At 42.5% G+C, this 25113-nt stretch overlaps 1 protein-coding gene across 5 annotated transcripts in view; it reads right to left on the reverse strand.

Annotated features, from left to right (window-relative positions):
• Positions 1-25113, reverse strand: part of PLCE1 (phospholipase C epsilon 1) — a 133482-nt gene that overhangs the window by 105286 nt on the left and 3083 nt on the right. Inside the window, exons 1-2 of one of the 5 annotated variants that reach the window (XM_083502989.1) lie at positions 17611-18178; positions 17287-17415 (exon numbers count right to left, since the gene is read on the reverse strand). The exons of 1 other annotated variant lie outside the window; for it this stretch is intronic. The gene's annotated coding sequence lies outside the window, so the exon portion shown is untranslated. Of the gene's footprint in view, positions 1-17286; positions 17416-17610; positions 18179-23403; positions 23453-25113 lie in introns of those variants that run through there. 3 more of the 5 variants (XM_083502991.1, XM_083502988.1, XM_083502990.1) reach the window with 3 other exon arrangements.

A 25113-nucleotide genomic window follows, 5' to 3' on the forward strand; every position in this document is an offset into this window, starting at 1 on the left:
CAAACGCCGGCTCCCTCAACCTGAAAGTAAGATGAGCGCCACAACCCCAGAGTCGTCTGCAACTGGACTTAACTGTCAGGGGTCCTTTACCTTTTTTAAAATTTGCAGTCCCACAAGGTAGCCAAGACCTTCTACTTTCCACCAACCATATCTCCCTCCCCTCAAAGGCTTCCATTTTAGGAAACCCTTCTCTACAATATATTTCTGAGACAAGTGTGGAGGAAACAAAATGGGAATTAAAACAGCATTATCCAAAACTCTGTCAGCAGATGGGACATTTAGATTAAAAAGCAACATCTTTCACCATCTAAACCAGAAATGGTTAGCCTTCAGGTGTTGTTCATATCAGGTCCAGACAGCATGGCCAACACTTAGGCATGGTGGGAGTTGCAGTCCAGCAACATCCTTCCCAATGGCTTTCCACTCCACAGGAAAGCTGCGAGGGCAGACCCAGAATCCCTGCTGCCCCTTTGGCTGAACTTGGGTTGAACAGGTGAGATTATCCCCTCCTCCAACTCAAAGTTCCCACCATTCAGGGTCCTGCTCTGTTTCATCCTTTTCCTTTTGCATCAAAGCCTGCCAATCCAAGCCCGATCCCAATCCTGACAGCACTGCAGGACTCATGGCAGATTAAACTTTTTCATTACTTCTATCAAACAATTCACAGAAGCCTAAGACTACAAAATAAGGTGAGAGTCCTTTAGCCATCCATCCAGCTCCTCCAAGGCCTTTGGATACATTTATTGTAGCTGCCCCAGGAAGAGAATGCTTTGGCCGGCACTGTCCTCTCATGGAGCTATCAAAGATCCTTTTCTTACTTGCTGTCTGCTTGGATTTAACTCAGACCAGACACTGGCCACTTCTCAGCTGCCTCAAGCTCTCATAGTTGGACAGAGGTTGTTATTTTAAGGGCTGGAATGCAAAGCAGAGAGCAAACACTACCAGGTATGGACAGAAGACTGGATCAAATTGATCACTTGCCTAAAGATCAATATAAAACCAGGGTGGGGCATGAATGTTTGCTTTGTAAACAGCAACCATAGAAGCTAAATCTAGTTTTGCCAACAGACTAGAAGAGTTTGTGTCAGATTGTAATGAGAAACAAGAGGAAAACCAGATGCTCTCTATTACTTTGTTTATTTACGGTAATCAAGCCAGCTATCTATGTGCAAAGCAACAATGATATTGGTTTGATTCCCCCCCCCCCCCCCGGATCATGGTAATCACTAGAGAGGTGAAACCATGAGCCAAGCCAAATCAAAATAAGTATTATATTGAACAGAAATAAAGGTTAGGAGAATCTGGTCTGCATTTAGTACACATACAGATCTCTACCAACATAAATGGAATGTTTTGCTATACATATATCATAAAAGGTAAAAGGACCCCTGACAGTTAAGTCAAGTCGCGAATGACTCTGGGGTTGCAGCACTCATCTCACTTTACTGGCCAAGGGAGCCGACATTTGTCCGCAGACAGTTTTTCGGGTCATGTGGCTAGCATGACAAAGCCGCTTCTAGCAAAACCAAAGCAGCGTCGGAGCGGTACCTATTTATCTACTTGTACTTTGACATGCTTTCAAACTGCTAGGTTGGCAGGTTTGCTAGCTGGGACCGAGCTATGGGAGCTCACCCCGTTGTGGGGATTCAAACCACCAACCTTCTGATCGGCAAGCCCTAGGCTCAGTGGTTTAGACCACAGCGCCACCCGTGTCCCTCACATATATCACAGCCTGTGTTAATTAATCTCAAATAAATACCGTACTCTGGCTCTGCAGTCCTAATCACTATCAGTTAGAATCCTGATTTTATATTAGAATCCTGATTTTCTTTTTTTTAAGCATTAACATTTTAATCTACTGTACTTATATTATAACTGTCATAAGCACAAAAAGGAGGTTTGCACTAATGGAACTTGGAGCTACATAACAACCCTTTTGATAAAGGCATGGACATGCCTCTGTCTATCTCTTTCACACGGATATCAACATCTATTTTAGTGCAGTACCTGCTACTAACTTTCCCAAGGACTCAGTCCTCTACACTGCAGTAACTACATACAGAGGGATCACTAGGTATGTACAACAAACACAGGGTATGTACAACAAAGCTCTCTTTCTTCCCCAACCAAGCCACTGTGAGGAATCAGCCACCTCTGCTCACGCAACAAATGCAAAGCATGGAGACTTGCCATCACACCTAAACATCAGGTGCATTGAATGTCTGCTCACAAAAGATGTAAGGGAGAACTGGCTCTGTTATGTCTTATGCTCCACCTGCAAGTACTGCACCCACCATGGCCTGAATCAAGCCCCATAATTTCACAATGAAAGATTCAGAAGATATAATCTGGATTTGTTTAGAGCTGAAAGCACAATATCCCGTTAGTACATGGGAAATGAATGTGAGGCAATGTGCAGGCAAAGGTTACTTTCATTAATACCATCACTAATCCAGTAAATAACAAAAGGGCTAATTTTGATACATCAGAGAAATGTAACGTGTTCCATGCCATCAGCAAAGCAAAAAAGACTGAGAGGAAACAGATTCAGCACGGATAAATCACATTAGATCAGAGGTCAAACAGCAGAAACAATATAAAATGATACATCATGGCAAACTGTCAGTATTCATGGTCACAAAATGCTACTCTTTACAATGAAAATTATAACATACAGCCATAAAGTGAATTTAAAATATTTAGAGTAAGATTCAATATGGCATTTCTAAAATTGAATTGAATTAAAGGTGCAAATAAATCAGCATAAATCAAGGAAAGTGCTTTTGGGGTGGCATGTGCTGCACGTGCTGTTTGAAAGAAGGGGAAAACAGGAAACCTATTGGAGTAAGATTACGCCCATGCTGGGGTGTAGCAGCTGTGAATATGACGACACTTTTTTCAGGATGGGGGAAGTGGGGACAGCTACAGCTTGGAAAGCTTGTTGCCCAACTTACTGTACTTTAAAAGAAGCTCTCCATGCATCAATGTGTGAAACAACCAGGTCACATAACCTGACCAGCATGTTTACTGAAATTGGGCAGAACTAGATTACGGTTGTCAACACAATTGACACAAACACCCCGTCAATGATGGAGTGGTGGTGAGTTGTTTTGTTTTGCTTACTTAGAGGTTTAGATTTCAAGTTTAGATTGTGAGTCCCATTTACCACATTGGAACTTACTTGTATGTAGACATACATAGGATTGCCCTGTAAGAGGCTGAACTAACTCGCTGGCCTTAGGCAAGCCATTCTCTGTCAACCCAAAAAAGAAAACAACTTCCTTTCCATTGCCCAGTAATGGCATTAAGAACTGCAAATGAAACCTATGCAGTTTTGCCATGGCTGAATGCTTCTTGGTTTGTGGCTTTTGCACATCAATATTGCGGAACGCTCTCCCAGCTGAAATAAGATGGGGCCCATCTAAACTGGCATTCTGCTGGCCCTTGAACATATACCTGTTTAGACAAGCTTTCCCCTGATCTCCTGACCTGAACTTTGGGTCTTATTATACCTAAACACTACATTCTAGGTGTCTTTGCTGAAGGATGTTAATATCCTCAACATCTTCCATTGATTTCAAAGTGTGTAGATAATATAATAGAGAGCAACAGCAGGGAAACTCTGACCCCCAAAATAGAACTGGAGCTGGAGGGTGGGGGGCTATCAGCTGGCTCGTGTTAAGGAATGATAGGCTATAAAGTCCAGAGGCTAGCATCTTGGTAGAGAGAATCTAAGTATTAAATGTCAGGGGTCTATTGATAGAGTTGAAGAGTTATTTGCATGGCTGCATATTGAACAGTGAAGTACTCGGACTTAAGCAGAGCACTGAATAAGTACCCAAACTCACTGGGTTCAGTCCAGATGATGTTAGTTTAACTTATATAATAATAATTATTTATTATTTATACCCCGCCCATCTAGCTGAGTTTCCCCAGCCACTCTGGGCAGCTTCCAATCAAGTGTTTAAAAACAATACAGCATTAAATATTTAAAACTTCCCTAAACAGGGAATATATCAATTAGAAATCAGTGGGAGTTAATGTCAACTAACTTTACTCAGGATCCAACCCATAAAGTGTAAAGAATCTGAATAATGTTTTGGATTGTGCCTGTCCTTGCTCAGGAAAAAACATCACTTTGGTTTTTCCACAGCTTGGTCATAATAATGAATGCTGATTAATGAGCAGTTCGGGCAGCAGATCACCTCCATCACCTTTTAAAATAGTCAGCTTGCAGTCACCTGCAGAACAGGAGAAAGATGTGAAACTGGCTTCCCCGGTTTCTTGGGCTGAAGGGTCATGAAATCCCCAATGGAAGTAATTCAAACTAAACGGGGGGGGGGGGGGGGGCGAGCTTAGCTCTCAAAGTCCACCTTTGTGTCTAGCCTGCAAAAAACTCTTATTATTTGGGGTCTGGTATTGCTGTCTATCTATTACAGTCTACTTGTTCTTGTTTCCCTATCCCAGCTGCACCTGGTCTATTGAAGGTAAAATAGAAATAATATTAGAAGGATGATTCCAGTCTCTGTTACTCTGTTACAAATTAAATTGACCGCATTGTAGAGCGCTGAAGTACTCCATCTCAAGCAAGTAGGGAGTATTATCCCCACCAGAAAAGAGCAAATGGATAGCCAGTTACCGACTAAGAGATCTTCTTATTTTTTATTCTCTATTTTCATATTCCCAGAAAGCATCTACATGCAGAGCTCATCCTACTGCATATTCAAAACTGATTAAATATCTGTTACGGAATATTTATTCAACAGCATTCTTCTTCATTTATAAAGTAAGTACAGCTGAATTTCTGAGTCACACACATAAAAGACAACTTCATTCCTTTTAATATGGTCAAAATCTGCTTTTTTCATGTATTTTAGTATTAATGGGAACCCTATTTAGAATGCCACAAATAATATTTGGTCAGCAAACAAGAACGGTGCTTACTTTAGCTTTGCCAATTACATCAGTCTCTGGGAAGAAGCCCACCTCAATAACTGACTCGTTCAGAGTGTGAAATCATTTGAAAGCTCTGTTACATTAAAGCAGGAAAACAGTCAAAATGGATTTTTATTTTTTTTAAATCATTCTTACTGCCTGATATTTTCTGGTTACTCATCAATATGGGTAATTAGACAGTTTTCCTTAATTTAAAAAAAATGTCCTTGTTTTCAAGCGTATTATTTTATACTTGTCCCTAAATATCAGCTAACAACAGAGTTTAAAAGTTAGTGACCTACATTTTAATCCAATATAATGAATTCAGAGGAATAATTTGTAACTCCCAGTTCAAAAGTGAAACATACCTCGTCAATGCAACAAAAACAGCTGAAAGTCTGTAAATTTTGATTAAAAAACCCAATTTGCAATGGGGGTCGAATAATTTCAATTGCAACTGTAGGAACAAGCTATGAATAAACGATACATGTTATTTAGTTTCTTCACTGACATTTCATAGTGGTTCATGCTTGTTTTAATACTGTGTTACTATGTCAGGAGTTTTGAGGACAATGCACGAAAATGTCACCATTTTTTCTTCACCCAAGAGTCTAGCTAAAGCCCCCCTTTGGAATTCTGTCCTCAGAATTCTGTTCTTCCACTAAACAATTCTCATAGGAATTCTGCTTCACAACCACTTTACTACCTGGTAGGTTGAGTACCTTGAGAGGGGAAAAGCAGCTGGGAAACAACCAACCATTCAGCAGTTCCTAGACTGCAGCTAGCAAGACAAAGAAGCCCACAGTCTGGTGACATTTTTGGACTATGCCCCATCTACATGATTACAAAACACCATGTTTAGAACAGTTTTGTAACTGTACTTTTCACAAAGAAAAGACCACTCACTGTGAGCTGCGCTCTGGACATTTTGGATTTTTCCAGCCTTCAAGTTGCCATAGAACTCTTGTTTTTGTTCTAAACAAACTAACACAGCTATCCCCTCCCAGATTTTCCAGAATGCATACGAGAAGGGACTGGGGAAATTAATCAAAGGGCAAAGAGTGCTGGAGAGAGCTGGGGGTTTCTGAAGTGCAGAGGGAAGGTGTCTAGGCAACTGGGGATGAGAATTGGTTTCTCTCTATAAATCTTGTAGGGAGGGGACAGGGGGGTTAATAATACAAGCCAGACGCAAAGGAGGAGTCGGCGCTACACTGAAAATATTTATTCAGGAAAAAACATGTCACAGCTTTCTAATTAGGACTGTAACTTGGCACTGATGTTAATCACTATAGATCAGTAGACATCACTACAGATTTTTTAGAATAATTCTCACAGCAAAATTCAGTCGGCCTCTCAAGTGACAGTCAAACTGAATCTTCAAGGCAATAAGTCAGTGCCAATGTCTACTTTATCTGAGAAACAATTGTATCACAATTCCTTGCAAGCAAAGAACTAAGAGTTCAGTCAGCTTTTGAAATGGCAGTCTCAGTAATATATTGATTAGCTGCTGAGAGCGGGCAATAAAGTGACCAGCTGAACAAATCAATAACAAAATTAGGTAATATTGTAAAAATAATATTGGCTGAGAGGCAATGACATAAAAGTTGAAACTTGGCTTAAAGAGAGGATGAAGAAGAAAATGGAAACAGTTTTATTATTTAAGAAATAGCAAGGTCTCAACCATACCCAAAATTAATTAATATACAATAGGGGCAGAGTCCTATTTCTAACTAGTTGAGAATTATAGCAACAGAGAATTTCTAAAACAAGGAATTTACCGTAGTTACAGGAGGGCTGGTTTGTTTTGCATACAGTGGTACTTCGGGTTACAAACTTAATTCGTTCTGGAGTTCCGTTCTTAACCTGAAACAGTTCTTAACCTGAGGCGCGCTTTCACTAATGGGGCCTCCCGCTGCCGCCGCACGATTTCCATTCTCATCCTGGGGCAAAGTTCTCAACCCAAGGTACTACCGTACTTCCGGGTTAGCGGAGTTTGTAATCCAAAGTGTTTGTAACCCGAGGTACCACTGTATTTACTAGCCTGGGTCTCTAGTTCCACTGTATTTACTAGCCTGGGTCTCTAGTTCCCAAGATTGGGTGGAAATTAGAAGGCAGGAGGGAGGGAAGGATTACCCTTCCCACTAATTCTTCTCTACAATAGATGTATCAAGTTAATTTCCCCTTCAGGCAAATCTCAAGGCTGACTGGGGGAAATGGGGTGGGGAAGTGTTGCAAAGGAGAATCAGTTGGCAGGGAAGATTAAAAATGTCGCTTCCCATGTGTCATCTGTGAATGCCCCTTGCATTACAAGGCAAACATGGGTCTCTCTGTGCAACATTCCACAGGTATTATTATTCCAAACATTTGCATAAACCTGTCTTCAGCCAATATATAATCTCTGTAGTATCAACTGAACAGGGTTTACAGCATAAAAGTAATGCTATACTCCACCCAAAGTAGTTGTTGAACAAACAAACTTAGATGTCGTGCAAATAGGACTAGCAATGCAATCCTCTAGATGTCTACTTTAAAGTAAGTACCACTGAGTTCAAAAGTACTTACTCCTTGCTAGGTGTTTATAATATTGCAGCCTAACTGGCTCAATTTTATTTTAGACAAAATAAAAGCCATGCTTTATATCACTGAAATGTAAATGAAGCACCATGTAAAAAAACAAGACCATACTATGCGTGTCTACATTTCAGTCCATCAGTCAAGTGTGTTATCTCATGTACATTAGATGTTTTTGTTATAAGATATATACGCAAACCTAAATTTGGCAAAGCTATATATTTGCAGCCTAGTATGTCAGTTGTTAGGGACGCGGGTGGCGCTGTGGGTAAAACCTCAGTGCCTAGGACTTGCCGATCATATGGTCAGCAGTTCGAATCCCTGCAGCGGGGTGAGCTCCCGTCGTTCGGTCCCAGCTCCTGCCCACCTAGCAGTTCGAAAGTACCCCTAAGTGCAAGTAGATAAATAGGTACCGCTTTCTAGCGGGAAGGTAAACGGCGTTTCTGTGTGCTGCGCTGGTGCTGGCTCGCCAGCTGCAGCTTCGTCACGCTGGCCACGTGACCCAGAAGTGTCTTCGGACAGCGCTGGCTCACGGCCTCTAGAGCGAGATGAGCACGCAACCCTAGAGTCAGACACGACTGGCCCGTACGGGCAGGGGTACCTTTACCTTTACCTATGTCAGCTGTTATGTTATCTGTTTCTTCTAAATATTTATGTTCACATTATTTCCATTTTTCTTTTAAATAAAAACTGTTGATAGAAAAATGCATCAATACAGAAACAATTACTGTTTTGTGAATGAAAGTTTCCCCTGACCTACTGAATTTCAAGTCCAAGTCCATGTATTTTATGAGATTTTATTAAATGTCAGCATTCCACAAGGATGACAACCCACTTGCCAAGAGAAGAACAATAAGTGATTACTCAAATTTCCTAGACTGATCTTCTACAGCTACTAGGGAATCATCTGGGTGGAAGTATACATAGGAAACATGAGGACTAGTAATAAGACAACCACTACCAAGATAAGGGCATACAAATGCTTGTTATAACAAGCATTTATTATATGAATTTACAGTGCTCTTTTGAAGGACTTTGGCTTTCCAAACAAGAGAACAGATTTTACTCTCCTGAAAGTGCATTTCCACATCTATTGTCAAGGCTAAGTTCTCACGCCATAAAGGCTCAGTTTTACTGTTTCGTCATTTAACTACTACAATGAAAACATTAGAGTAATCGGGGAATGGAACATAGCTCATTTTGCAGACTGAGTTGCTGGCATCTCCAAATATAACTTTTCATCAGGAGACGAGGGGTTGAGAACCTGTGGCTCTTGAGCTGTTGTTTGACAACACCAGCTGATGACTGGCGATTAAATCCTGATACCTAAACTGTGGAATCCTGTCCCCAGTTCTCCAAGAATTCTCCAGGATTATAGATAAGAGGCTCTGAGATTACATCTGCAAGTTCCTTAGTAACCTTGTAGTTCCTCAGACCTTGGTGATCTCATTTAAAGTTGCTAGGTGTTCCTTTACCACCTCTTTTTCTATCTTGGGCTGTAGCTCCCTCTCGACATCATTTATTCTATTATCACCAGTTTGGGCACTGTATTCCTTTTGAGTGAAGACAGAAGCAAAACAGGTGTTAAGCTGTTCCTCCTTCTCTCTGTCACCCAATGCCATTATTCTGGCTTCTACACACAGAGGTCTGGCAACTTTTTTTGTTCTTCCTCTTGCTTCAAACATAGTAAAACACCACCACCACCCATTTTATTATTTCTAACCTCTCTTGCAAGCCTGACCTTGTTCTAAGCTTTAGCCCACCTGACCTTCTCTGCAAATACTGGATGATCGTTTATATTTTTCCTTCATGATTTGCCCCCTTTTCATTTTTTATATCTGCCCCTTTTAAATCTCAGCTCAAGGCACAAAAACTTCTTCAGATGCCTCCCACTTTTCTTTCTTACCGGAATTGTTTGCACATTTCAGTTGTGCCTTCTCACCTTTAAGAAACTCCCATCTATTGTGGACTCCCTTCTCTGAGTATTTCTGACCATGGGATGCCACCCAGAAGTTCCTTAAGCTTTTTGAAAACAGCTTTTTGAAAGTCCAGAGTACACATCTGACTCATGCAATCAGCTTTTTTTACATTCACCCTTTTGCTCTACCGAACAAGATTCTCTACACCGTAAAATGATATTCAAGCAGAAAATTATTTAAATGCCGTCTGTTGATGCCCTGTCCTGGTATGAAGGGGACGTTAGCCAACTAAGTCAATGGTGTGCTGTACTGTAGCAGAACTCTGAAGATTACTATACATAATTCACTTCAACAGCATTTTTGCTGTCCACAGTAGCACAGATGAAGACAAACATCGTGGGAGGAAACATCACACACCAGAGCACTGCTCCTGTCTGAAACAAACAGCAAAGTCCTCCAGCATTAAGCAAGGTCACAGGCAACTGGAGAATCATCTGTTAAAAAACGATGCTATTATTAGATGCAAGTTATGCAGCAGTTGTGCACAGGAGTAGAATTAAAACATTCTTCCAAGATAAATGCTTGAAATACTATTCAGTTATACACCTCTATGTCACCACAGGAACTATTCATGTTTTACTATCAAAATAAATAAATGAACAAGAACTTGGTCCATTAACTACCCATAATGATTGGCAACTCTATTAAGGTAAAGTGCACACCTTTGGATCCTAAGAAAAGTCAGCTTGAGGCATGGTAGAGGGGAGGGGAGAGGAAGACTTCCTTCTGCAAACCTCCTTAAGTTAATTTATCTTGGAATCCAAGTCGTTACATGTAAACTACTTCAATTCTGTGGAAGTCAGTTGGAGGCATAATCCAACGCACATGAGTTACATCTGGGAATATATGATCTCCCCAGCACAGGCACCGCAACGTGGACCTGCTTGGCTCCAGTGGTGAGGGCTGGGCTGGCACGGTGGGCTTCAGTCACCCTCTGAGCTCCACCCCTGCCCATGCTCACGTACCTGCCTGGCGATGGCAAACAACACTACGACGCCACTTCCCTGCATCAGGGTAAAAGGTACTAGCCCACCTCTTTGCTATCAAAGCTTCTAATTGCATTGGGGGGGGTGTTTACAAAGAAAAAAGAGAGACTTGTTCGAAATGTAACCTGCAGCCTAAAGTGGTACAGTACACTCTAGTGCAGGGGTAGGCAACCTAAGGCCCGTGGGCTGGATGCGGCCCAATTGCCTTCTCAATCTGGCCCAAAGACGGCCTGGGAATCAGCATGTTTTTACATGAGTAGAATGTATCCTTTTATTTAAAATGCATCTCTGGATTATTTGTGGGGCCTGCCTGGTGTTTTTACATGGGTAGAATGTGTGCTTTTATTTAAAATGGATCTCTGGGTTATTTGTGGGGCATAGGAATTCACTCACTCCCCCCCCCCCTCAAAATATAGTCCGGCCCACCACATGGTCTGAGGGACGGTAGACTGGCCCACAGCTGAAAAAGGTTGCTGACCTCTGCTCTAGTGCAACACATTGTACTTATTTTTAATGGTAATGAAGTGAAAAAAGAAATTATGCTCAGAAAAGACGGTTAACACAGTCAGGGGTAGAGGAAGGGGGTGTGGTGGGTGCGGGCCGCCCCAGGTGTCACCACTGAGATGGGTGACAAAATATTGGGTGCCACTCACCGCGGGGCCTGCACTGTGCCGGAGCCACACATCTCTCCTGGGTGGTTCCATGCTGCCCAAACGGTCTGCTGCCTCCCCACCCAGCTGTAGGGCGGCAGAGTGGAAGGAGGCAGACAGACTCTGGTGCGCCTTGCCCCTGTGGTGCGCCTCGCCCCTATGGCGGCTCACTCCTCCCTTGCCCCACTCCTATGGGCTGTTCGCCCCACCCCTATGGGTGCACCGCCCCAGGCGCCCGAGCAGCTTCCTCTGCCGCTGAACACAGTCTATTGTTGGGCAAAATTAGTATTGTGAATTCCCAACCTAGGAAATATTTGCACAAGCTTTTTGCAGCAAACACCACATGACACCGACTCTTGCGCTTGTATACCGAGTACTCAGCCAGTCACACCCTCAACATACATAAGTACAAGTACAGGACAGAACTAAACTTGAACTGAAAGTAGAATTTCTCTCTGCAACGATAAGTGTTTTAACCCCAACACTTTTAATACAGCAATGTGAAAACCATTGAAACCATTGCAGATTTTTTTAAATGTGAAAAAACATACACATTACTGCCTATTTTGTGCCTAGAAAAACTTTCAGTCTTCATGGGCTGTTTATTTAAAACATTAGGCTCATTAGTGAAACAAAGGGCACAATCCAGATAAAGTTATTAAAGGGATTTAAATAAGCTCACATTTCTCTGAATTGCAGCCCAATATAGTAAGTAAACAATCATACTACTATAGAGTTAGAAGGGACCACGAGGGTCATCCAGTCCAACAGCCAACAATGCAGAAATCTTTTCCCCAATGTGGGGTTTGTATTTATGATGGACCATCACCTGGGGGGGGGGGAATTATGTTAGCTTTTGAGATGTAAGTCCAGTGGAACAGGAATGCTAAAGATGACTATATGGGGTTTTTGTTGTTGTTTTAATAGCATATCTTTACTGAATGTGTGAAGTACTAATTCCTTCTTGTGTGTAGTAATGTGGAAAGACAGTATACAAACTGAAAGTGAAATGAAATGATGTCCCACCAGAATCTTGTCTGGTTAAATTAAATAGCAGTTTTTCTGAAGCATTATTACATAGCAGTTTACCAACAAGGAAGGGCAAGGGGGGGATCTGTCCAGAAAACCACAGGACAAAGTGGTAGTCCTGGCACTAGTCCTGTAAAACATCCCCTTATGTTGTGGTAGCCACAAGTTTGAGAAAATACCCAAACTATAGCCACTATTTTTCAATACTTTAAATGTTTTTTTTCAAAAAGCAGATTAGCTACATTTTTAATACACTCCAACTACCCTTTCAGACTTAGTGTGTAGTTTTCCACCCTTGCAACATATGGGTGAAGTGAGGTTACTAATCTACTTTAATTACTGTGAACGTGGAACAGATTTACCATCACAATATTCATGGGTATATGACCTCGTGTTGGGGTTCAACAACCTCCTATGATGAAGAGCAATGGCACCGGGACTCTCCAGCAGATCTCCAAAACTCCTAATGGTCTCAGTGAGCCATCAAAACTGAATATCCCTTTCCCAGTACGAAAGGCCCCCACGGCAGCTACCTAGGTTCCTAGCCAATTCTCATACACTTTCCTATCTCCCCCAGGGCCACAAAAGCAGAGCTGATGGCAAGTCAGGCAGGAACTTCAGAGATACCAGTGTGAAGCTACTCACAAGGAGCACATAGAAACCCCTGATCGGATCAGGGCCTGACTGAGAGCCAGGAAGCATGGAGTCTTCAGCTCCTATAGCCCTTACAGTCTGTGCTGCTTCATTGCTGAAGCAAAAGTTGCATCACCGCCTCCTACCACCACCACATAAATTCCAGTTCCAATGTGAAAATTGACACTTTGTTTGTAATGTCAATTCACTTTTACCTTGTTTATTTTGTTTTTGTTCTTATGTTTCTTGTCTTTTGTTCTTGAGTTTATCTTGCATTTCTGTGCTGTAAACCACCCTGAGATCAACAAATGAAGGGTGGAATACAAATAAATACTACTAATAAAAAACAATTAACTACCATCATACCATCTTCTTTACAAGGCATTTAAGGTGGCATGTTCAAAATCATTGTATTGTGGGCCGATTTATGAGATAGACTAAAATGAAATATAGTCTCAATGCCTATACTGTGAGGAGAGAAGAAGGGTTGTGGGAACGTAGGTGGTTATGTGCTTCATTTTAAGCTTTGAGTGAATAGGTGCAAGTACAGTGGTATCTCGGGTTAAGTATTTAATTCGTTCTGGAGGTCTGTTCTTAACCTGAAACTGTTCTTAACCTGAAGCACCACTTTAGCTAATGGGGCCTTCCACTGCCGTCGCACGATTTCTGTTCTCATCCTGAGGTAAAGTTCTTAACCCGAGGTACTATTTCTGGGTTAGCGGAGCCTGTAACCTGAAACGTATGTAACCTGAAGCGTATGTAACCTGAGGTACCACTGTATTGTAAAACTGAAAACTGTCTTGGGTACATTGGCAAAAAGGCTGCACTGTATATAAAGCCTAATGGTGATGATGATGATGATGCATTTCACATCCAAGTGGAGATCTGAACCCAAGGTCTCTCCAGACCGAATCCAGTAGAGAGAAGTTTCTTACTTTTCCTGAAAAAGCCTGAAGGAAAGCTTTTTTGAAACTTTTGACTCATTCTTTGTGATCAGTAGAACAAAAAAAAAGCATCATGCTCCCATACAGAAATGAAGAAAAAGCTTAGTCAGGCCACAAATTTAGAGGAAGAGATAGTGGCCAACCCCACAACAACTAGCTCTCAAAAAGGCCTGGGAACTTCGTAGAGCTGAGGGTAGTTTTCAGCATGGGAAGAAAAGGAACATTTTTCGGGAAACTAGAAGCAAGCAACGGCCTGGTTTAAAACCAGTTTAAAACTACTTCTTCCTGTGTGTGTGTGTGTGTGTGTGTGTGTGTGTGTGGTGACAAATTCAAGTGGAGGTCTTAGCTTCGCAGCAAAAAACAAACAAACGTTGATTATTGGGAACCTTAAAGACAAGAAGCAAAGGTCACAACAAAGCTGTTAGTGCTCCAAATCCTATTCTAAAGTGAAGGCTATTCAGGGTCACAATGGATTTTACTTCTCTTTTTCTCATGTGTATGTGGGTGCAGAATATGACATTTTGACACAACTGCTTGCTACCTGAAGCCCTAGGGCATTCATTTCTGCTTGCTTCTAAGTAAACACAGGATCATAGAATCATAAGAGTTGGAAGGGACCCTCAGGGTCATTTAGTCCAACCCCCTGCAATGCAGGAATCTCAACTAGATCATATATCACAAACAGCCATCCAACCTCTGCTTAGATTCATTCTACAACCTTGATGTTATCAGCACCATGCTGAGTCTAACCAAGTGAGCTATTCAGACTGACAGTGTAAAGAGGCACCAAGCATGCTTAGTTGTATATCTGGGGGGTGGGGGTGGGCCATTTTGTGTGCACTTTTTGCCTTGTTAGTACCAAAACCATCTCAAACACCACACTAGTTTGGGTAACTTAGACATAAGTCCGGAGGGAAATCTGGAGTGTATTCAAATCAGTGTATTCAAGTAGATTTATGCAAGAGATGCTCCTTCAGGAATCCCAGCCCATCCAGGACCTCAAAGCAGCGTTTCCACTTAACAAGTCCCATGAGCAGAGCACTAATATATTTACATACCCAATATAGAATTGGTGTTTCTAGGGCAGACGTTCTGATTTCTAGGACGTGTGGAACCAATACAACTTTTCATTATAGAAGCTAAACATTAATTGTTAACACCAGTAAGGGCATTGCTGCACAAAAGGTGTCCCAAGCTTGTATTGGTTGCACACTAAAGACACCAAAAAGAGCAGCATTTGTTTATTTTTTAGTTATTTAGCAATTTTATTTTCAAGGGGGCATTTGTATCTTCAATCTTAGTGTCTAATCAAGAACATAAAGATAACATTAAAAGGTAAATAACTTTCACAGTTGTTTTTTCTTGTACATCCATTCTCAGGAAGGGTTTTGTGCAACTCACAAACCAGTAAGGCTTTAGCTGAGGGGTGGGAAATGTGTGAGTCTCTAGGCAGAGACATACCCTAGGGTCCCTTGCACCCTCGGAAGGGAGATGTTTCAGCATGCGCCCCCCCCCATCACTTTACTGCAATAGCCACATTAGAAATTACTACATTTTACGAGGTCCAAGTACTCAAAGCATCGGGAGTCAAGGCAAGGTGAGGAGGAGGAAGGGCAAAAAATCCCGCACACCTTATGTGCAAAGATGGAAAGATTCTCCCATGTTTGATCTCACAATAATAGTGGCATGTCACCATACACATATACATAATACACTCCAGTAGTCTGCCTTCATACCGTTTTGCCTTTTCTCCTATCGCTCAGCTCCCAGCTCTTGTCTAAATTCAAGACCTTACACAGATAACTGGAAACATTTTGGGGGTGATTTTTGCACTCCTTCTGGGTCTGCACTCCACTCCCAGCGAGGGCCATTTTTGCCAACCCCTAGATATGCACTGGGTGGCAGGGCTATCCGATCCAATCATGGACCATCACCTTTCATGAGCACTGAACACCTACATAAGGCTATCAAAGTGCAGGCCAGACATTTGCTTTTTAATAATTACAAAGTGTTTCAGTATTGGAGTTCTAACAGTGGGAAAGATCAGTAGAGTTTTCAAATAATTTTCAAGACTCACACTTTCCATTTTCAAGGCTGAAACGATATGCAACTAAAATGACTTAATACCATGACCTCACTCGGAGCTATCCAATTTTTAAAAAATAAATTTATTTCTTGTGTTTAAAATCCTCCTTTTTAAAAACATCCAGCCACAGGAAAAGTTCTGTGCAATTTAAAACAGAAATCAATATTCCATTGTGAACGTTGGCTTTAATGACTAAGCTTGTTAATTTTGTTATGATGGACCACAGGATTTTGGACCCCCTGGTTATACTGAAAATTAGCGGAAAATAAGTGAGCAAGCTGGAAAGACCTGAGCATCTCTCATAGCCAACAACATCTCCCACATTTTAAAATACAGTACTGCACATTCTACCCTAGTACAAACCCCAACAGTATCAACTAATGTAGAAGGAGAGTATCACATCTTCCAATGAGCAAAATATTGCCCATTGGAACATCCCTGAAGGACAACTTTGAGGGAAGAGATGGGGGCTGTATGCAACACCTGGGATTCACGAATGTATGATGCAAGAAACTGATGCTGAGAAATCATACCAGCAGCCAAACGTCTTCATCCTTTCTTCCTCCATTCATCATTTCCCCCTCTTTTCCTACACAGTCGCTCAGCGCAGGAAGAGGTGGGTGTAATTTAAGAAGAAGAAGAAGAAGAAGAAGAAGAAGAAGAAGAAGAAGAAGAAGAAGAAGAAAGAAGCGTTGCCAAAGGAACCCTTTTCTCCTCCCCTTAGGAAATCTTCAAAGACTATCACACCATGTGGGGAAAGATTAGCATCCTTACCCTGAGACAGCCGGTCCTCCTCCCTCTCCCCCTTTTTGCAGGCGACGATTCCACATCTATTGAAAGGTGACAAAACCTTTCAAACAGACAAACAGAGCTGCCCTTAAAGCGACCCTGCAGACCAAGGGATGGAAAGGAGTCGGCTTCCTTCCTCTTGTTCTCGACTTTGGTCACTGAATAATCGGGGGTGCGGGAAGCCCTTTCTAAAGGGAGTTCATTCGTTCATTCATTCATTCTGTCCTCCCACCTCCGCCTCCCTAGCAGGGACCGCCTGGGAGCGAGCCCTTTTCATTGTGAAATCAAGCGCCTTCCCACGGGACGGAAGGGATTTCCCTTCTCCGCCCAACCACACACCTGCCAGGTCACGGTGGAGGAGATTAGTATCTGCCACGGCAAGCAGAGCCAGGCCAGTGAGCTAAGCACTTGCGCAAAGCTTTCCTTCTTTGGGAACTTTTACACGTGTGCACGCAAATACACGTGTACTCCCTTCGTTGGACTGCAGAGACAGAAGCTCCGCCGCTGCCTCTGTTGCCGTTTCTTCCTACGCATCAGTCTCCAGCAGCCGGTCTGCACTGTGCAGACTTGCCTCGTATTTCCCTCGGTCCATCCAGGTCTATTACAATGTGCCCCTCTAAGGTTTCAGTTCCGGGAGGCAACTCTCCCCCGCCCCCTCCGGCTCGAAAAGAGGGGCAGGGATACCTTTGGAGAAGGGCTCACAGCTCAGCACCTCGATGCACTCATCGGATTTTGCCCGGGATCTTGCAAACTGGGTCTCGTGTGTGCGTTTGCACGCGCGCGGGGAGTCCCGAGTTCTTTAATGCCCTGGATCTGTAATGAGCAGAGTGGTCGAGATAGCTCACAAAAGATCTGGTGTCTTTTGTGCGTTAAATCAATCCAATAATCAACACTTGCAGAACAGGGGAGGATCAGATTTTTGTTTGTTTGTTTTGGAGCGGGGCGCTAAAAAACCAAGCAGAAAAGAAACCGCTGATTCCCCTCCAAGTTTCCAAGTCATCCTCTTACCTTCGAGGCGCGGGAGGCTTGCCTTTCGGAGTCCCGATCCGTCGTTCTCAGTGAACGGCGAGCAGATCCCCACATCTTTGCAGGCAAGGACCTGCTGGTCCCGAGCCATCGCGTCCACCTTTCATCTCCTCCCTCCCACCGCCAACCCACCTCGTCCCCCGATTGTGTATGCGGACTCAGGAGAGGAGAGGAGGAGACCGGCTGATCTGCCGCTTCTGGACGAGGAGTTGGCTGCCTCGCTCTCTCGTGTGTGTGTCGAGTGAGTCCCCGCTGCTGCCTCACTGCATTGGAATGTCTGAGCTGACTGGGCTTCCAGGGCTCAATGAGCGAGCCGAGCTGCCGCGCTCAGACCTTGTGGAGCTCTTAATTCACTTCCAAGCCCTGCCAACAGTTTTACACAAGGTGCCTTTTTTACACCCTGCTTTCTCTGTCCAGTGAAAAAATGCAGGCTATCGCAGTGGAAACAATGGCTCGATTCAGGACTTTGTTCAGAAGTGGAGCGCGCAGCCTCGGCCCTGTACCCTGCTGCCAGCTATTATCTATGGGAAGAAAGGCAGTAAACTGAAAGGGCTATTTGGGGAGGGGGCAGTGTGTGTGTTTGCGGGGGGGGGGGAGAGAGAGAGATATTGTGAAGTTTCCATCTGTTTTTTGGGAAACTACCATTTGACTGGACAGGACATCTTTGCATGCAAAAGATCACACACGCACCCCAAGCCAAACAAGGAAATTTTTTGGAACATTAATTTCTCAAGTTGAGAAGCAAAAGTTGGCCGAAGGCAGCGGACCATTTTATTCTGAACTTTTATATACGAAAAGCATGGCAATTTTCATAATTATGGTATGTGGAGACCATATCCCAGAACTGGGCTGTAAAACTTGCAGTTAATTTACTACATTCTCTTCCAGTATCAGGAACACATCATCACTTAAAAAGAAAAAGAAAAAGTGGGGTGGGTCTGAACTTTTACAATTCCCTTTTACTGCTGTGCATCAGCCATATACCAAAACATATTCTGAATACACTAGACATGGTTACTTTATTCAGAAACCATATTGCAACTCTTTACACTGCAGTTTGAGCAAAACTATTTTCTGTCTTATAAAGCCATTTAGCTTGAGATGGGTTGGGAATAGTTCTTAAATGTTGTACAGATGGGATACAAATCAAAGGTTAGTAGCATTTTATTAGTGCTGTGGCAATAACATTTACAAGTTAATATAATATTTAAGTGGAGGAAAATAAAGGGCAGTGCCCAGCTTTTAACAGTTAAAGCACTTTTAAAGTTGTGTTGACTTTAACAGGAGAAATTTAAGCACATGCTTAACTCCCACTGAAACCAAAGGAAATGATAATTTCCATATGGACTACTAACTAGCAGGGGACTTAAGTGTGTCCAGACCATTGCAAAGAGCTGCTCATACGTAATACCAGAAGAGCATTGCTATGCTCCTTTCTTGATATTTTTTATTAAAGGGTTACCGCTTTTGTATTAACACTGCTGTTGATTTGGTGTTTTGCATGTTTCCAGACGCCCAGCAGGGCTTACTCCCAGTTGTGCATAGGATTGCAGCCTTAATTTTTAAATTTATGCTTTGACTGGTCCATGCTTCTGACTTAGGAAATTTCCATGTGCCTCAGTTTTATTTCCTACTTTCCATGACCATACAATGGTCAGTTGGGCAGCTGTCAGCTAGCACACTTAAGGCAGCACAATTGCTGTCTCCCTCCAAGGACTTGGGCAGCATCAGTTCTGGATCTTGGACTCCCAAGCAACCTGTGACTTACCGTATTCAGATATGAGAGCTTGATTTGTATATGTGTTAGGTGGGTCCAGATATCAGTGGCCAATGCAATTCCCTTCATAACGGTCCATCAATAAATAGCTGTGTCACTAGATAAACCTTTAACACAAGTTCATCCTGAAAGTAAACATAATGACAACAAGATCCAGTTTCATGCTTCAGTTAAAAAAACTGAAGCAACTATATCCACATGCTCTTGAGGCGTTATTTTCAGAATGGCAAATCCTGTTTCAAGTTCCGTCTAGCAAAAGTTTGATTGATACTCAGAGAGTCCAAACAGACACTATACTTCTTTGGCAACTGCAGATGTGTTCCTTGCTCCAGGCACAAATGCCCCTTTTGTCCAATAGATGAGCTGGCCCTACTCCAACTTCCACCGTCAATTTTAAAAGCAGACCTGTGGAGCTTGCAATTTTTCTAGCAGATTGAAATCTTATAAAGGCATTTTATGTCCATTTTCTCTGGGACTATTTAAAATAAGCTGAGCTAGTTCAGATAGTGTGCCTATATGAATAAGCCCATTTGTATAATTCCATTAGTCTCTTTACTAATCTTGTTAGGCAGTATTCTTATGTTATTTTTAGGTCCCTTTTTCATGACGGACATTTCTAAAGAGCACTTATTGATCAATATGCTACTCCAAAGTTGTAAGTCCTCCTTGTCCATGTTATTTATCAGATTGCTGTTCGTTTTACCACTTGAGACTTGCTACACAGGCATCTAGAACAAGGCTCACTTCAACTATATTATGACCATCTGTCAACACAGCAGGATCTCTGCCGGCTGGTGTGAGGCAGGCCAGCTGATTCTATGCATCTTTACAATGAAGTCACCCTCAAGTAAAGGTGCTAAAAGGCTGATTTGGTCTTTGAAGCTGATCACCTGACATGTCCCAAAGCCTTTCTTTATATAGACATTATGATTACATGCATGTTAAGTTGTATGTGTGTGTGTGTTTAATGTTAAAAAGACACTGCCAATGCATTGTAGAGGTGAGGCCAACATGAATGAATGTCTTGTATACAAAGCAATTCCTTTGTGTGGCTAGGGACAGAGCAGGAGGCAGGAATACACAGTAATATGGAAAGGTGGAACTACTGTCCTGTTCCTAACTTATAGGTTGCAACTTGCAGGCAAGGAGCTGAAACCTTAAGGGCAAGTAAGGAACTACGTCAGAAAGATGTACCGGCACTGTGTAACTAGAGACTGTTGGATCTTTGAGGGCCTGGAACTACTCAGGGCCAGGATCCAGAACATGTGTGAGAATTGCTGCCTCTCACTCCTGAGTAGACTACATAGTTGAGAGACCAGATAGATGAATTTCAGCCGAGGCCCTTTTGGAGATCTTCATGGGAGATGTGCTTCAGCCTGGGTCCTTCAGAGCCGCTGTGCCTGGAATCCTGATGGAGGGGGTTCCAGAGTTGAAGTGGGGGTCCTGATAAGGGGAAGTAGAGCCCCTGCCATTGGAGAGCCATCATGTAGGGTATCATCTGTGGATGCAGCCTCTGGCTGTTGCTCAAGAGGTAAAGAGTATCTTGGGTCCTTTGTGCTAGGGGGCACTGTACCATCTCTTAAGAGGAGGCTCTGCTAAATGTTCTGCCAACCTCAGACATATAGTTGGAAGAGACATGGAAGAGGGCATCACCCTCCATTGTGGAGTCCAGGCTGATTGTGGAATTTCTTGCACTAGGAGATTAGATTAGTCCCTTGGCTCATGACCTTTAAGTATGAGACCAAATACCTTTCCAAGCACTTTCATTCCAGCAGACTTATGGTTTGGCTCCTGAACCCTGCTGCTGTATATTAAGCTGCTGACTGCCTGCTGCAAAATTTGCTATACCTTGTTATTAGCTGCTCCTCATGTGCATGGTTTTCAGTTGTTGAAAACCAACTTGGATGCCTCCTTCTATGAAATGCAGAATAAAAATATTGAAATGGATAAATCAAGCAAGCATATAAGTCCAACTGCAGAACACTATGAACCAACACCCAGGGAAGGTAAAGTGCATACATTGGGGGGTGGGGGGTGGCTCCTTCCAAAATACGTTCAGAGGTGTGCAGTGATATTTAAATTGGGAACAGCATAACTTGTGAAAAGTGATATTATGCAATAACTGGGTCATTCCCAAATGACAATAAAAACACTTTGAAATGCCCCTGCAACAGTGAGGCACCAACTGCAGTACAGTAGAAAACACAGAATTCAAACCATTGGTCCAACTCTGAGGTCTGGAAAGTTTGTGTAAAACTGCAAAACAGTTTCTCTAGAACCTATTAAACTGCTCGCTCACACAAGAGTATTTGTGCAAGTGTTAAAAAACACTGTTGTTTTGAGGTATGAATGTAAATGAACAGGTTTTTGGAGTTCCCACTCCCATTACACAATTTAGAACTGAAAAAAACACAGGGCCACTTTAGCTATGTCGTCTGATGGATGAACAAGAACTCAATACTGTGCTTTTCTAATTAAAACTGCTGAACTGCTGTGGTTTTCCAAGATTTATTATAATTGAAGCGGTTATTACGACTTAATAATAAGAAAAATCCAGGCAGGCTTTATTAAGGAAGCATAAAAATTGCTGCTGCCATATTCCAGATAAAGCTGAAAGAGCTGTAGCTTGCTCTCATTAATACAAGCTAAACCCTCTGCAGGGTTAACTAGATGGTTTGCACAAAAGTGTTGGAATGAAAAAGAGCAGATGTGGGAATATGGATTTTGAGCAGAGGTGTAGCATGGATCAAGGTGAGTTGGGGAAAGCAACTAGTAGAGAGCATCCTCAGATTCTGACCAGCTCTTCAATCCTGGTCCGCAACAAGGCCAAATCCTTGAAGCTTTACCCTTGCAAAGTTTTAGAGGGCAACATCTACCTGGAATGATTGTCAGAGCAATCCTATCCCCCAGTAACTCAGAACATGGGGTGAGAGAGATGCCGCCTCTGCATTTGTGCAATGGCCAACATGTCCAATACATGATCAGTTGGAAATCACAATCAAAGCTCACCAATCAGGAGCTATACCAGCAAAAGCACCCACCAAGTCTTGCCCCCACACAGAGGGAGCCAGTGAACTTGCAATGGTGGGAATATCCCTGCAGAAGGTCACCTTCTTGCATTCACAATACACACAATGACCCCATAGCATCTCCCACTCTTGTGGTGCAGATGGCAATGAGTCCATTGACCCCCATTGCTGCAAGTCCTCTGCAGGCAGAGGTTCAAATCTCCTAATGCCGTAAATAGGTCACATGCATTATTTTTTAACACAACATTCAGGAAGGAGAGATCACGACAGCACACATTTTCGCTCAGAACTGGGAACTGTCGTTTACCCTTCAAGGAGCTACGATCCCCTGTACCATGAACAAATGTCAGCTCCTGGGATTTTGGGGTGAAAGCTATAGACTTTAAACGTATGATCTTCCTCGGGCCCCTGCCCCCAATTGTCTTGAAGGGGATCACCCTTCAAAAGGAAGCCTCATTTCAAAACTCTGCACCGATCCAATAAATACCCATGTTATTCCTATTCACACATTAGTTGTTTAATTTAGGCCAACTCATAATCTAGACATAGGTATGGGAAACGACTGTTTGTCTACCTATACAAAGCCTTTTTGTTCAGCCTAATGCTCTTCCCTCTGGAATAAAAGTTTTCCAGTTTTCTCTGCCAACTCCAAATGCTTTCCTTACCTTGTTGAACAGGCAAAGGCTAAAAGCCCAAACAAGACTTTGAGCAGAATCACCATTTTAAAACATCCCCAATAATGACAAGCTTCAACTGTTCCCACCTTGTAAACTAATTTTTTGCCTGCTTTATTTGCGGACCAAAATTCCTCCTTCTAAGCCGTCTTACATCTTTAGCCTATATAATGCCTAAATATTTATATACTTTTGTGCCCAATCTTTATCTTCATTTTTATCTTGGATTAAATAAACATTGCTCCCGAATGGGGCTATTTGAACGCATAAGCTCCTACTTTGCAAACGGTCAAACTTGCCATCTCCGGGAACTCATTTGGTCTGTGCATCAGTAAATCCATCATGCAGTGCATCCAACAGTTTTCTCAGTGCTAGTGATATGTCATCAGCAGTAAGCTGATAGCATGAGTCTCTTAGTTTCAGTTTTAAATAAATAATAAAGCCAAGAGCATTCCAAGCCTTTGCAGAGAGAGCATGTCTGTCACAGGAAGCAACAAGAGCAACCACAGCTGGCCCCCAGACTGCCACAGAGGAGAGGCTAGAGATTCCATTACACGGGGAGAGTTTTCCAAACACAGGAATTAAGCAGTGACAACTATTTATTACACACACACACACCAACATATATAGTATGCTGCATACGTAGTAGTAAGTTAGTAATAAATCAAATATTATTTATAGAATAGCACATGCTAGCATGCAGATTTCAAAGGTCAGCAGCCCATTCCTGAACCTGTTTTACTCAGAAGTAAACTCCACCATGTTCAGTGAGTAAGTTCCACTGGGTTCAATGGAGCTAACTTTCAAGAAAGTGTGTGCAGAACTGCAGCCCAAGTTACATGTAGAATGAAAGCCAAGCATCCCACATGATAGCCTATAAAATATTGTTGGATATCAGTTGTAAAATGTGAAACTTCAAAAGCTGACAGCGATCAGATGTCGCCTGAGGGGTTTTCTTCTATTATTTATTGAGCAGAAATTGTCATTCATCGTATCCTCCAGCACTGGGCTGTATCTGATGCTGCAACTCTGCTAGCGCAAGAGACTTCTGTGCATGTAAGGGAGCTTCCTCTCCTTCTACTGTCTTCCCCAGCCCCACCCCCACCCCCATTCAGATCTGGACAGTTGGGGGCTGTGCAAAGGGAGGAGAGAAAATAGAAGTCAGTGGCATTACATGCACAGAGCATTGGATACGATTTAACAGCCTCATAAACCTTAAAATTCAATAGTCACGCCCATCAAAAGCCAACTGAAAACTAACTTAGAGTCAAAGCCCATTTCTCTAAGACTTGAGCCTGTTGTGTCTCCAGAGGAAAGGTGGTGCTCAGTTTTGGAACAGCCACTGTGAATACCCTCTGACAGGGCCAGCCCAAGACATTTGCTGCCTGAAGCGGAAAACCTCCATTTAGCTTAGAAGCAAATCTCCCATGTATGTCAAAACCCAGTACATTTAGAGCTTTATAGGTAAGACTCAGTCCTGAAGTGGATCCACGAGACAATAAAAGAAACTCAGGCAAATGCTGCAGATCCCAAGGTCCTGAATTCATCAGGAAGAGGGCTGCAACAGTTGATAATAGCTTAAGTTTGTGAAGAAAGATCCAAAAAGAAAGATCCAATGAAAGCTGTCAGCCATACAAAAGTCTATGACAGTATGATTATATTATATCATTATAGCGGAAAACCTTGAAATCAAGTATTGAAGGCAAATATATGTCAAAGGAACCTATTGAATATTGTCCAGGTTCAAATTAGCTTTTCAGAACAAGGCGTTAAGGCATAATCATAAATCTATTTTTAAGTGGATCATTACACTTTACATTTGAAACGGGTATATCACCAAAGGCAGTGTTACTAAGAATTTGGAGGCTGTCCATGTGGTGTTGATAATTTGCATTGTCATCACTTCAAAAAATTACAGCCATGATGCAGATAAGCCAATACAGCAGAGGTGGCTAACCTGCGGCCCAAGTTGAGATTGCATTGCAGCAGATTGGACTAGATGACC

The sequence above is a fragment of the Podarcis liolepis genome (assembly GCF_965112155.1).
Source record: "Podarcis liolepis genome assembly, chromosome: 5".
NCBI lineage: Eukaryota > Metazoa > Chordata > Lepidosauria > Squamata > Lacertidae > Podarcis > Podarcis liolepis.